Below are 12,921 nucleotides of genomic sequence, written 5' to 3'. Positions count from 1 at the left end.
CCAATGTCTTTGTTTATAAGTTCCATGATGATACGTTCCATGGCTTTGCAGACCAGGATCATCAGGCTAATGGGACGTTAGTTCCCGGGGTCTGTGGTGGCTCCCCCCTTGTGTAGTGGGATAACCGTTGCTATGCACCATTCAGCAGGCACAAAGCCTTAGGTGAGGCTATGAGTGAACATGGTACTTAGGTGTGGTGCCAGTTCATTCTGTAGTTCATGTAGAACGCAGCCTGGGATGTTGTCTGGTCCCATGGATGCTGTGTTCCTGGATTTGGAGAGTGTGGTGTTTACCTGTGCAGCCATGATAACAGGAACTTTGCATTCTTCCGATATAGAGATGGGCTCTTTAATGGGTGACAGGGGGGTAAAGATAGCACTGAACCTGTTTGCCAGGATGTTGGCAATATCAGTTGGGTCTGTATATTTAGTGCCATTGTGCTGTAAATCAGAGCAGATCTGAGTGTTGCCATTGAGATTCTTGACATAGCTATAGAATGCTTTGTGGTTGTCTTTAGAATCAGTGGCGATTTTGTTTTCATAACTAGCTTAGGAGGATTTTATCATGGATCGCAGCTTCTTACTGAGGCTGACCAGGGAGCTCCTCCACTCATGGGATTTTACTCTCTTTTGCTACAGTTTCTTCCTTCTGTTGTACAGTTTGTTTATGGCAGGGGATCACCAGATTGGCTTCCTTTTTTCGGAGGATAGCGTCTTGGTTCTGTTTGGGATAGCATGATCCATGCACTCATGTAAGTGCTTATAAAGTGCAATTGTGTAGGATTCAGTAGTCATAACTGTATTGTCCATCTGCATGGGTGTCATGAAGTTCACCACTTCTGTCTTAAGAAGCATGAAGTTGGCTTTGGAGAAATTGTTTAACACGGTTTCCTTAATGGGGGGTGGGAGCAGAATGTGGATATGTAGGGTAATTAGCTTATGGTTGGATCGGACCAATGAGGCGTTGACTTCAGGTGTGGAATACCGGTCACTCAGGACAAACCAAACCCCGTAACCAACACAAATAACCACAAAGTGAGCTAAATGCTACTCATTGCCAGAAGTCCCAGCCTCCAAATGCACACACTCGAGGCACTTCTCAGTATGAAGAATATTGATATCTCTGCAGTAACAGAAACCTAGTTCAAGGCTCCAGAGAGCACACCAGCGCTACCAGGATACTACTCATTCCATACCTTCCAGCATCAGAACCTAGATCATAGTACATAGGATGGGGATGTATCCATATTCATCAAGGATACCTACACCTCTCTCTACATCCTCTCTACAGGGTATGTACCCATAGAATGTTGCACAGTAATGTTCTTCCCACTCCACAGGGGTGGGGCCACAAAAGACCCTTGGCATTCCCGCTCTATGAGCCTGATGAGTCTGATCTGCAAGGCAATGGAGCCAATCATAATGGAAGGCAACAATAAAGACATTGGGAACCTTCACACAGTTGAGAACACCCAGTTTGGCTTTGTCAAATGAAGATCATGTCTCCTGAACTGGGTGTATTTCTTTGAGACAGTTACCCAGGCTACAGATGATTGAAAGGAGCTCCACACAGCCTACCTATACCTCGCTAAGGCCTTTGACACCATTCCCCAGTCAGGTATCATAGATGAACTCACCAACCTGGGCATAAATCCATACATCGCAAGATGGATTGCAAACTGGCTAACAGATCCCACAAATTAAGAGTTGCTGGCTACATGTCAGACCCTAATCCGGTAACAAATGGTGTCCCCCAGGGTTCAGTCCTGGGGCCCCTCCTGTTTGGTATATACTTCTCAGAAGTACATGCCAACACAGGTGGGTTGTGGTTGACTAAGTTTACTGGGAACTGTAAAGTGTTTGCCATAACAGATTCCCCGGATGACACAAATATTCTCCAGAAGGGACTCTATGAGACAGATGTGTGGTGTCAGAATCATGGCCTCAAGCTCAATGTGAAAGAATGCATAGTAATCCCCTTTGGGGAAAATAAAGTACCCACAAACTAGCACATAGGTGTTACCCCCTAAAAACTGACAATGTAATAAGGGATCTGGGGACACAAGTAGATAGTCATCTTTCCTTTGACAACCATGTTGCCAAAGTGATTAGGAAATCCTATGTGGCCCACCTAATCAACAAAGGGTTTGCATCAGGATCAAAAGAGGTACTGGTGGCCCTCTACCCTTCAGTCATCAGACCCATCATTGAGTACAATGCACCATTTTGGATGTACTCGACTAAGCATATCCAGCAGCTGGAGAGACCACAGAGGTACCTCACCAAGAGGATTACTGGCCTCAAACAGTTGTGTTATGCACCACAACTGCTAAAACTAAATCTGTTCTCCGTTGCATACCACCTACTCAAAGGTACACTCTGCCTAACATACACAGCCATGTCCAACACATAACTGTTGAACAAGCTTCATCTAAGGATGACAAAACTGAGTCACACTACACACTCCAAGGATATGAACCTCATCACAACAATGAATACAACATGCTGATGGGATAGAGTACCATCCCAGAGATTTGCCTTACTATGGAACAGAGTCCCAATGTACATCAGACAGAGCCCCTCGCTGACACTCTTCAATAGGAACCTTGATGAGTGGATGGGAAACAGACAATTCACCCCAGGCATCACATCAGCAGCCGCACTAGAAAGGGGCTTAGGGTACTAACTATTAGAACTAGGGCTTAGGAGACTAACCAATGGGGTGGTGAAAGCTGCACAACTTGCCTAGGCTAATATATGCCTTTGTGAAGATAGTCTACTACATACCTGTGTATGTGACAGGTACATGTCTACAGATAGTAGATGTGTACTTCATTGTACAGTCATGTTGTACAGCAGGCACATGCACTACATACACTGTAATGCTTACAGATACTGGTGGCTATTATATACAGTGGGTGAGATGTGCACCTCATGTCTTTTGTGCTATTAGGATGTGTGCTGGGTGTGACAGTCCAGGATGGCTCCCTGTCATGGTCACCCTCTTACACACATCTCTGCCCATCCATCTTTGGCTTATTATACTGTGTTCCCCCTACATATATAGGTACATAGGTAGGTAATAGGCTATGTGCCTGAAGGCATATATTAGTATGGCCAGAGTGTGCAGCTATCACCACACATGGGGTTAGTTCCCTATGCCTCTGTGTAGTAGAGCTGGTGAAGTGATCCATGCTGTGACAGTTCAAGTTTCACATACACTCATCAAGGCTCCTCTGGAAGAGTGTCAGTGAGGGACTCAGCTTAATGTAGGTTGGAAGTCTGTTCCAAAGCAAGGGAAGTCTGTGAGTTAGTAATGTATCCCTCCAACATGTTCTGTTTATTGTTGTGATGATTATATCCCTATAGCGTGTGGCACAGTGAGTTACGTCAGTCTTGTTGCATGGGGCAACTGTTTGAGGCCAGCAATCCTCTTGTTGAGGTACTTCAGTGGTCTTTCCAGCTGCTGAAGGTGCCTAATCAGATTCATCACAAGTGTGTCATGGTACTCTTTGATGGGTCTGATGACTGATGAGTAGAGGGAAACTCCTTTAACCTACATGCAAAGACTTTGGCAATTTGTGGAACACATAGCATGATTTTCTAACCACTTTGTGAATGTGTTTCTGAAAGTAGAGATGACTATCCACATGTGTCCATAGATCCCTTATTATTACCTCCATATTTAGGGTGTTGGCACCTATGTGGTATTTGTATGACTGTAGCTTGAGGCCATAATTTTGACACCGCATCTGTCTGACTAAGACCAGTGGCGTAACTACAAGGGGCGAAGTGAGGCAATTGCCTCAGGGCGCCAAATGGCAGGGGGCACTTTAGGCAGGGGAATCCGCTGATTAGGTAATCATTTAATTTAATTTAAAAAAAATATTATTTATTTTTTTTTTTAGGGCATTCTTCTTTAAGAAGAAAGAAGTGTAGTCGCGGGCGTGCTGACATCATCGCGCGCAGTGCAGCACATATCTTCAAGTTTGCTAGCGGGAACCAAAACGGACGGTTTGGGCGTTTGGCGGACTACTTTCGAGTGAGCGGTTCGGTTTAGAGGAGGACTACTTGCGAGCGGGAACTGAAACGGACGGACGGAAGATGGGATTTCAGAGTGAGTAATGTGTGGAAGATGGGATTTCAGAGTGAGAGGTGTGTGTGTGGGATTTCAGAGTGAGAGGTGTGTGTATGTGTGGGATTTCAGAGTGAGAGGTGTAGGTGTGTGTGTGTGTGGGGGGGGGATTTTCAGAGTTTTTTATGTGTATATATATATATATATATATATATATATATATATACATGCTAGGGATTGCTTTGCTCATTATGCCTACTGTGCATGGAGTTTTTTTTTTTTTTTTGTGGTAAAGTCACTGCTCTGTGATGTAGTATTTGTAACTAATCTGCACTGATCTCTGATAAATAATTTTATATTTTGGATGCTGCTTTATTAAAGGCATTCAGTTATGCTATTTAAATCTGTTTGTGTTGTATTGCATATTTATTCCATTAGGCAATGTGGAATGAATCTTTTTATGGACCTTTTGTTTTAATCTTTTGTATGTACTTTACAACTGATGCAGACAATAGTATAAAACAAATGCAATCTGCACAGACAAGATGAAACAGGGAAAATAAAATGTATTTTCTGTGAAGGAGAAAAGACACTGAAAACTGGAATGGTGACAAGAAACAAGGGTCTACTTCAAGCCCCAATCACTTTAATACCACTATCTCATTGCTAATGACTTGGGCATCATCTTGCTGTTTGCATGGCTGGCCACTCACACTTGAATACAAATTGAGGTGAGTTGTGGTAGCCAATAGAAATGATAGTAGCTACCACACCTCTCCCAAATTATGTATTTGTGTTTGCGCAAAGTAATTGTGGCAGCTGTAGGTTGAGAGTGGGAGGGAAAGTTAAGGTTTTAGGCAGCAATCAGGAGGGGGGATTTAAGGTTAAAGAGGGGGATCTCTAGATTTAGGGAGCAGGTAAGAAGTTGGGAATTAGGGAGCAATCAGGGACTTTAGGTAAAGGGAGAGGGAAGGGATCTTTAGGTTTAGGGGTGAGTTTAGGGTATGAGAGCAGGAGTAATGTTTTATGATTAAGGAGCAATTGGGGACTTTAGATTTATGGGGAATAGAGTTTTTGTCTTAGGAAGTGATTGGGAATTTGATGGTTAGGGAGAGGTATGCTATGATTAGAATTAGGGACCAGGTGGGAGTTTTATGGTTAAAGTAAAGTTTCTGGTATGACTATATAGTTCAATAGTGATGAGCTGTGGGAGAACTAGGCCATTCACCAGAACCAGGCTAGTGGGAGTTAAGAGAGTTAGGGTACTTGTCAGTTAGAGCAAGTGGTAATGAGCAAGTGTGTAACAAGCTGCCAGCATAAGAGCACTTGTCATAAACCTAATTAAAAACTGTGTTCTAGTGTGTGTGTGTGTGTATATGTGTTTGTTTTTTTATCACGAAATTTGTTTTGATATGTCCCTCTAGCTGGTCAAACAGATATAGTACTTTCTGTTGATTTATTAGATGGATTTCATCTTGTATTGACAATATTAATACATTTAGGTTTCTGAGATGGAGGTCACTATGACATCACATATCACGTGGCTGTGCTGTATTGATAGCTGAGTGATTTTGTGGCCAATCAGATTCTTTCTTTTGTGACTGCCATTTTCTAAAAGCTTTTATATGTAAATTAGGAAGTAAAGGTAAACTAAAAAAGTCATGCTAACAGTTACCAAAGAAGGCTGGGTGTAGGCAGAAGGTAACAATGAGAAGATAAGAGATTATAAATCCTCCTCTCACCATTGCATTTCCCTTCACTCCATAAACTGGCTTGAACTCCCTTGATACTGAAAATGAATGCCAAGATAGACTTTTAACAATATGCTGGATTTTGGCATTTTATGATTCTGCTTGAAAGATGAAAGAAGGCAAAATGTCCTTACCCATGCTGTTCCTATAAATATCTCTACCACTTGTCAAAAATATATTAATCTGCAGCTTAATGGAACTCTGCAGAAATATATTTTCCACTGCACTTACTCACACATTAATTTATAGACTTATACTTTTGTTTCATCCAGTTTCATATAACTGGGAAGCAAAATCTTGCCCTGGCAAGCAGTGAGTACAAGCTAAAGAAACAATCCTGTATAATTTTAAACAATGGTTTAAAGTAAAGGATACACATGGATGTTTTCAGTTTAATTCAATTACTTACTGTCCTCCCATGTTACAAAGACATGTCTGCATTATTTCTTCCTGGGCCTCTGCTGAAAATTGTTTTTTTTGTTCCAAGTCAGACTGTCCTGATTAACAAATGTTAAATAAAATTGACAGGCATTTGAATTTTCAGACTTCAGGATTCCGAATATTTAAGTCCTTACATATTTGATGGTGCAGTGGTAGCCTCTGTTGAAAATTGTTTTTGTTCCATCCATTTGGCTTCGGTCATCTCGATGGCTTGGGTTCCCGAGGGGGGGGGGTTGGGGCGCCTAGGAAAAGTTTGCCTCAGGGCACTTCTAACGTAGTTACGCCACTGACTAAGACCCTTTTTAAGGATGTCTCTGTTGTCCCAAACATCGATTATGACAACCTTTTTGCAGTCATCCACACACTTTGCTAACCATAGCCCTTGTGTGTTTGACTGTATTTCTGAAAGGTATACACCAGACAGGAGGGGTCCCAGGACTGAGCCATGGGGGACAGCAGTTGTTACCAGCTTACAGTCCAAAAGGGAGACCACAATTCTTACCTTGTGGGATCTATCTGTGCCCCAGTTGGCAATCCATCAGATGACATACGTGTTTAAGCACAGGTTGTTGATTTTGTGGATACAACATGTGTGTGGGATGTTGGAAAAGGGCTTTTCAATGTCTATGTAGGCCGTGTAGAGCTCATTTCATTGATGTATGTCCTGGGTAACTGCCTTGAAAACTGTCTAGCAGGTTTAGGGACCATGATCTGCCCCTGACCAAACCAAAATGGGTAGGGTTGGGTGTTTGTAGGCTCCCAATAGCTCTGTTTATGAGTTCCATAATGATGGACTCCATGGCCTTGCAGATCAGGCTTATTAGGCTTATAAGACAATAGTTCCTATGGTTTGTTGTGCACCAACACTTGTGGAGTGTGCCAAATGTTGCTGTAACCCATTCAGCAGTTTCATATCCTGTACACAGGGTGAGTCTCAACAGACTGTTCAGGTGCAGGGTCTGTTTGTTTTGGAGTTCGCATATGACACAGCCAGGGACACCATGTCATCCCATAGACGCCATGTTTTTAGGTTTGGATTGAGCTGTTTAACCATTGTATATGTGATTTCTGGGTTTTCACAATTTCCAGGTATGGTAATGGACCCTTTTGTCAGTGAGAGGGGGGGTAAATATGTATGAACCTGTCTGACAAGATGTTGGCAATGTCAGTCATGTACATGTATTCATTTACACTTTGCACTAACTCAGAACATAAATGAGTTTACATTGATATTTATGACATAGCTAAAGAAAGATTCATGGTTCTTTATGGACTTTTTGGCAATATTTTTGGCAGAGCTTGGCTTGGATAATGTTAGGAGTGCTCATTGTTTCTTGATGATACTGATCGGAGATTTATTGATCTTTTTTGGATTTTCACTTTCTTTAAACAACTTAAGTACTTCTATTACATAGTTTGATTACTGCAGTAGCATTGTCGCCTCACAGTAAGACGTTGCCCGTTCGATTCTCAGTTAGTGTCTTCTGTGTGTCGACATGCGTGAATGGGTGTTCCTTCATTGAAGATTGTGCATTAGGCCTGGCAAGCCAGCACATAAAAATCTACTGCCAATCATTAGCGGACCGGAGTTCCGCTGTGGCGACCCCTAACCGGGAAAAGCCGAAAGACACAATCAATTACATAGTTTGATTATGACAGGGGTCCAATATATTATATGGGTCTGTTTTCATATCAAGGCAGGATTGGTGAATAGTGACATGTGTCTGGAGTAAGAACTGCAACTGCCAGATATGTGTGGCCCAGTGCTGTACTCAGACAAGGCCTAAGTGTGTGAGCATGCCCAGTATGATCTTTCAGTATGTTGTTGACTGAAATTTGCTTCGTTTGTTTAAGTGGGTGATCATGCCTAGTATGACCTTTCAGTATCTTATTGACTGACATTTGCTAAATGTGTTTAAGTATGTGAGCATGCCCACTATGGGCATATATATGTGGAAATTCAAGTTGGTTTTTACTTCAGGGCTCACTTTTGTGTTGTACATCGACAGGAAGCATGCTGTGCCTGCAGGGCTTCCATGAGTCAATTTGCATAGACCTATCAACTTTCTACATACAGGGGGGACAGCTATTATTTGTACAGTTCTACCCGGGGGGGGCACACCTGATTGTTACTGTGGGTGTAAATAGGATGAGGGGTACACCTGACACTTATACACATTTGCTAGGCCTGCACTGCTATGTCAGGTACTCCATTTCAGTCTGTACTGTTGCCTATCATACTGTCTTGAGGCATACCACTGTACTACAGACCTTAGCTTCCAATTACACGCATATTAGTTTGTGACTTCATAGCCTACCCAACCCACATCACACTGCCTGGCCTGCTGTTATCTGTCTGCATAGGCCTGGGGAGAGGTTACTCATATTCCTCTTCAAAGAGCATGATACAGCATTTGTTTGTGTTTGCATTTGCCTACAATTGTCCTGCTGGCTGTGACTGTTAGGTATGTGACCCCCCCAAATGGTATGTGTGAGTGACTTAAGTTGTGCCTGTGCCAGTGAAATGCTGTCATGGCTTAGTGGTTCAGTACTGTGACTATAGTGCACAGTATCCTGAGTTCGAGATCTGTCACTGCCTTTTATTTTCCTGCTGGGCAGACCTGACTGGTTAAGGAACAGTAAAGCAGGTGTGAGCGTGTTTAACCGAGTTTGATCGACTTTGCCCAACTTTGCCCAACTTTGCCCTACATTGCCCAACATTGCGCTGATTAGCGGAGTGTACAGCTGTGCGCAATTGTATTTAAATATGCTCAATACTGATAAAATGTGCTTAGCAGTGCTTTATATGGCTTAAAATAGGGCACTCCTGCCTCAAGTGGTGCTGCAGGGCTGCCTATGTTGGATGTACATAGTACACCCCCTATACATGTTTGAAAACAGGTAGTGTCAAGTTAGGCATCCCTTTTAATGTATGTGCAAGTCAGAGAGTGGTGTCATTTCCAGGGTTCCTACTGAGTCAGTGTGTATGTGCTATGCGTTGCCTCTTTGCCAAGGCCAGGGCATACTGGGCACACCTTCTTCTGCCTACTGGGGCAGGCTCAGGTTGTTCCTCCTCTGAGTCACGCTGTGCCTGTGCAGGCCGTGGTAAAGGTGGGGGGCTGTTTGGCCCTGCCCCATGCTGTTCCTGCTGCAGCTGTTTCCACAGGATTGCATTGTGTAGCATGGCAAATACCATACCAATTTGGGTACATGTAGTTGGTGAGTACTGCAAGGCTCCACCAAATGTGTCCAGGCACCAGAACTGTGACTTGAGCATCCCAAACATACAGTCAATTATGTTTCTTGTTTGTGCGTGTATCTCATTATGGAGTTCTTGCCCAGGTGTGTGTGCATTTCTGATGGGTGTCATCAGCCATGGCTCCAGTGCATATCCAGCATCCCCCACTAGGTGACCCTCAGGGATGTCCCCATTGGCAAATCTCTGATACAGCTGGGTCAGATGCCAAATGTGGGAATCATGACAGCTTCCAGGGCATCCAGCACACACATTCATTATTATGCCCTGGGCATCGCACACAAACTGGCAGTTGATGGAGGGGAAGCCCTTGCGGTTGATGTTGACCCTACCCCGCTCACCGGGTGGTGCTTTGATGCGTATGTGCATGCAGTCTATTGCACCCACTACCTCAGGGCATTCTGCTATTTGGTGGAAAAGATGCATATTGCTGGCCAATGCCTCATGGGAATTGGGGGAATAAACGTGGTCACCGACATGTGATGACATGGCATCCAGGAACTGGTGGAGTACCCTGGATGCTGATGCCTGTGAAATCCCCATCATAACATCACCACCATCAGCACCTTACACATGTTGGTTTATGATAGCAAGAGCAGCCCCTAACATTTTGTCTGACTTAAGCTTTTTAAGCTTTCCCTCTTTGTATACTGCAGTGTTGCAGAGTTCTTGAGAAAAATCAGGGGGGAATGGTGTTTGCAGAGTTTAAAGTGCTGGGATGGGCTGGGCTAGTCTGCTGCCTGTGTAATTGGCTGATTCTGATATATTTCACATGGCAGCTCTGCTTTCTCCTTTGTTAACTTCCTACTACTTCTTTTCCTTCCTTTTGCCTTTCTGTTTCTGCCCGGGGCAGTGCCGTGCAAATGCGTGCACACGTGTGCACACGCTGTGTGCATGTTTGCAAGGAGCTTCCTATCTTTTAACAGTGTGCACCTTTAGTTTGAGGTTTTCAAATAGGACAACTGTAGGCACGCCTCTTGCAATCCTGACCAACTCAAAGCAAACACAAGCCATTGTGCTCCAATTAGCTTATAGCCTGTCTGACACACCCCCTCATGATGTCACCTATATTCTAGTCTTCTACTCACCTACTCCTACTCTTACACTCTTGGGACATGCCTCACATGCTGGGGAAAATTGGGACTCACTATCCTTATCCTCATTTGCATAGGATTGCATGCTGTCTTCAGCCTGCCATTCACCTGCATGGCAGAATAAGATTTTTAGTGAAAATGCCTATTTTTGGCTTTTTTTTTAATTATTTTCTTGTTTTTATAAGGGCAGCATGTTTGCACGGTGATGAGCTATGCATAAACATCGGAGATCGGGGGGAAAAAAAAGTTAAATTGTTATATTTTTAAACATTATATAATAGCAATGGCCTTATATTTGGCCATTGGCATGCTTCCTCAACTATATGCATCCTTTATTTGGAGCTGTCATAGCTCCGTTTAGCTATTTGCAGAAATGTACTCCGTTACCAACGGAGTACATTTCTGCAGCTAACACTAATCTTCCACGGACAGGTTAATGTTTCCTGGATCGCAAATTTACCTCATTTGCATGGCTTTCAACAGCAAATGAGGTAATTTGCATATCATGATGCTGTCTGTGCAAGAGTAGCTTTAGCAGCTCTCGTGCATGCCCCTGCTGGCTGTACCTGGATCGCATGGCAGACATATTGCCGGCGTGAGCTCTTACACTCTTCTTGCACTCCGTGCAAGCTTTTGTAAATCTGGGGGAGTAATTAAAAAATGTAGGCCTTTTAAGCTTCTCACTTTCTGGCATCAGAAAATGTTCTGCATATAGTCATTCAGGCTTCCATATTTGACTTCTCAGCTTACTCTCCACCCACCATTTTCACTCTCTCTGTCATTCTCTCCAACAAACTATTAATTTTAATACTTCCGATTGCTACACAGGCTCCTTTTTCTTCCAGATGTACATTATTTGGCAAGATTTAATTAGTTTTGTGATCTGCCATTAATTCTGTTAAATATAATGTGCACACACTTTGAGCTGGTCTTTCTGCCCTTAAACATCGGGTTCTTATTAGATTGTCGAAACTCTGTTTCCTCGAATACGAAATCATCGACACATATTGCATGAAATAGGTAATTGTCGAACGTGCAAAACCATGAAATTCAAAATGTCGAAGTGTTTTGTTTGGCCCGTCTGAGGTATAGCTCCGTAAGGTAAGTGTGCGATAGTTACAGACCTTAGGGTTAGGGTGCGGGTTAAGGTAAGTGTACAGATAAGTAATGTGTGTAAGATTTAATGTAGTGTTAGAAGTAGGGTTTTGTTAAATGTATTTATGTGTATTATTTATTTTGTTTGGGTATATCTTCGTAGGGGAAGTGTGCGGTAGTTATGGACCTTAGGGTTAGGGAGGGGTTAAGGATAGTGCATAGATAGTTTTGTATGTGGGGTTTAGTGTAGGGTTAGAAGTTGAGTTTTGATGCTTTACTTTAGGGTTAGGAGTAGGGTTTGGTTAGTGTATGCATGTGATTTATTTATTTTGTTTGGGTAGGTAGTATGTAGCGGGTGGTGGGGTTGGCTGACTATGAACGTTCGATATTTTAAATTTCGCGGTTTAGTGCGTTTGGTATTTTCACAGTTCGTGTAATACGTGTCGCTGTTTTGGTATTCGATGTAATGGATTTTCATTGATTTAATATAGACCCCAAACAGCTTGCCAGTCTTCGAAGACCATGCCCTTAGGATATTATGTTGTTTTGCTGCTATACGTGAAACTGAGGGTGTTTCCCTTCAGATTTCTTATCAATTTTACTCATGCATCTTTTAAACATCAGAATACTGTTCAAAACATTTTTATGTTTTCCTACCTACTAATTCTAGTTCTAGGGACCCCTTTATTTTCCTTCATAGCAATATAATTCTCTTTACAGCAGATGCCACCAGTTTCATTAGATCTGCCTCTGTAAATAGAGTATTAGTTCACCAAAGTCCTTCAGGTCATTTAATTTATTTCACTGTGTCTTGTTAATTGGGTAGCTTTTTTCAATGAATAACTATCTAGTTTTCAAGAAAAAGCCAGAGAGGTATGCAATTCCGAAATTAGTGTTAGAGAAGAGACAGAAGCTTTGTCATTTAAATGTCTTATACATAGCATTATCTGTAAAATAATTTAACATTTAAATGGCTTCAGAATATATGGCATGCAAATGTTCAAGTGTCACCATGTTTAGGCTTCAGGGCACTGTACTTACAACACAGAACTGAAGAAACTTTAATCATGCCAGGAAATGTCTATAGGCACATATTTTTTGCATGCTATGCTATGCAAAACATGTCATATGGTTCTGCTGCATTTAGCACAGATTAACAGGTGAACAGTATTTTAAAATGTACTTCAGGCCAACAAATTTTACATTATGA

Source organism: Protopterus annectens, chromosome 8.part0 (genome assembly GCF_019279795.1).
Source record: "Protopterus annectens isolate FY-2018-M chromosome 8.part0, PAN1.0, whole genome shotgun sequence".
NCBI lineage: Eukaryota > Metazoa > Chordata > Ceratodontiformes > Protopteridae > Protopterus > Protopterus annectens.
Note: the sequence above shows the minus strand (reverse complement) of the source record.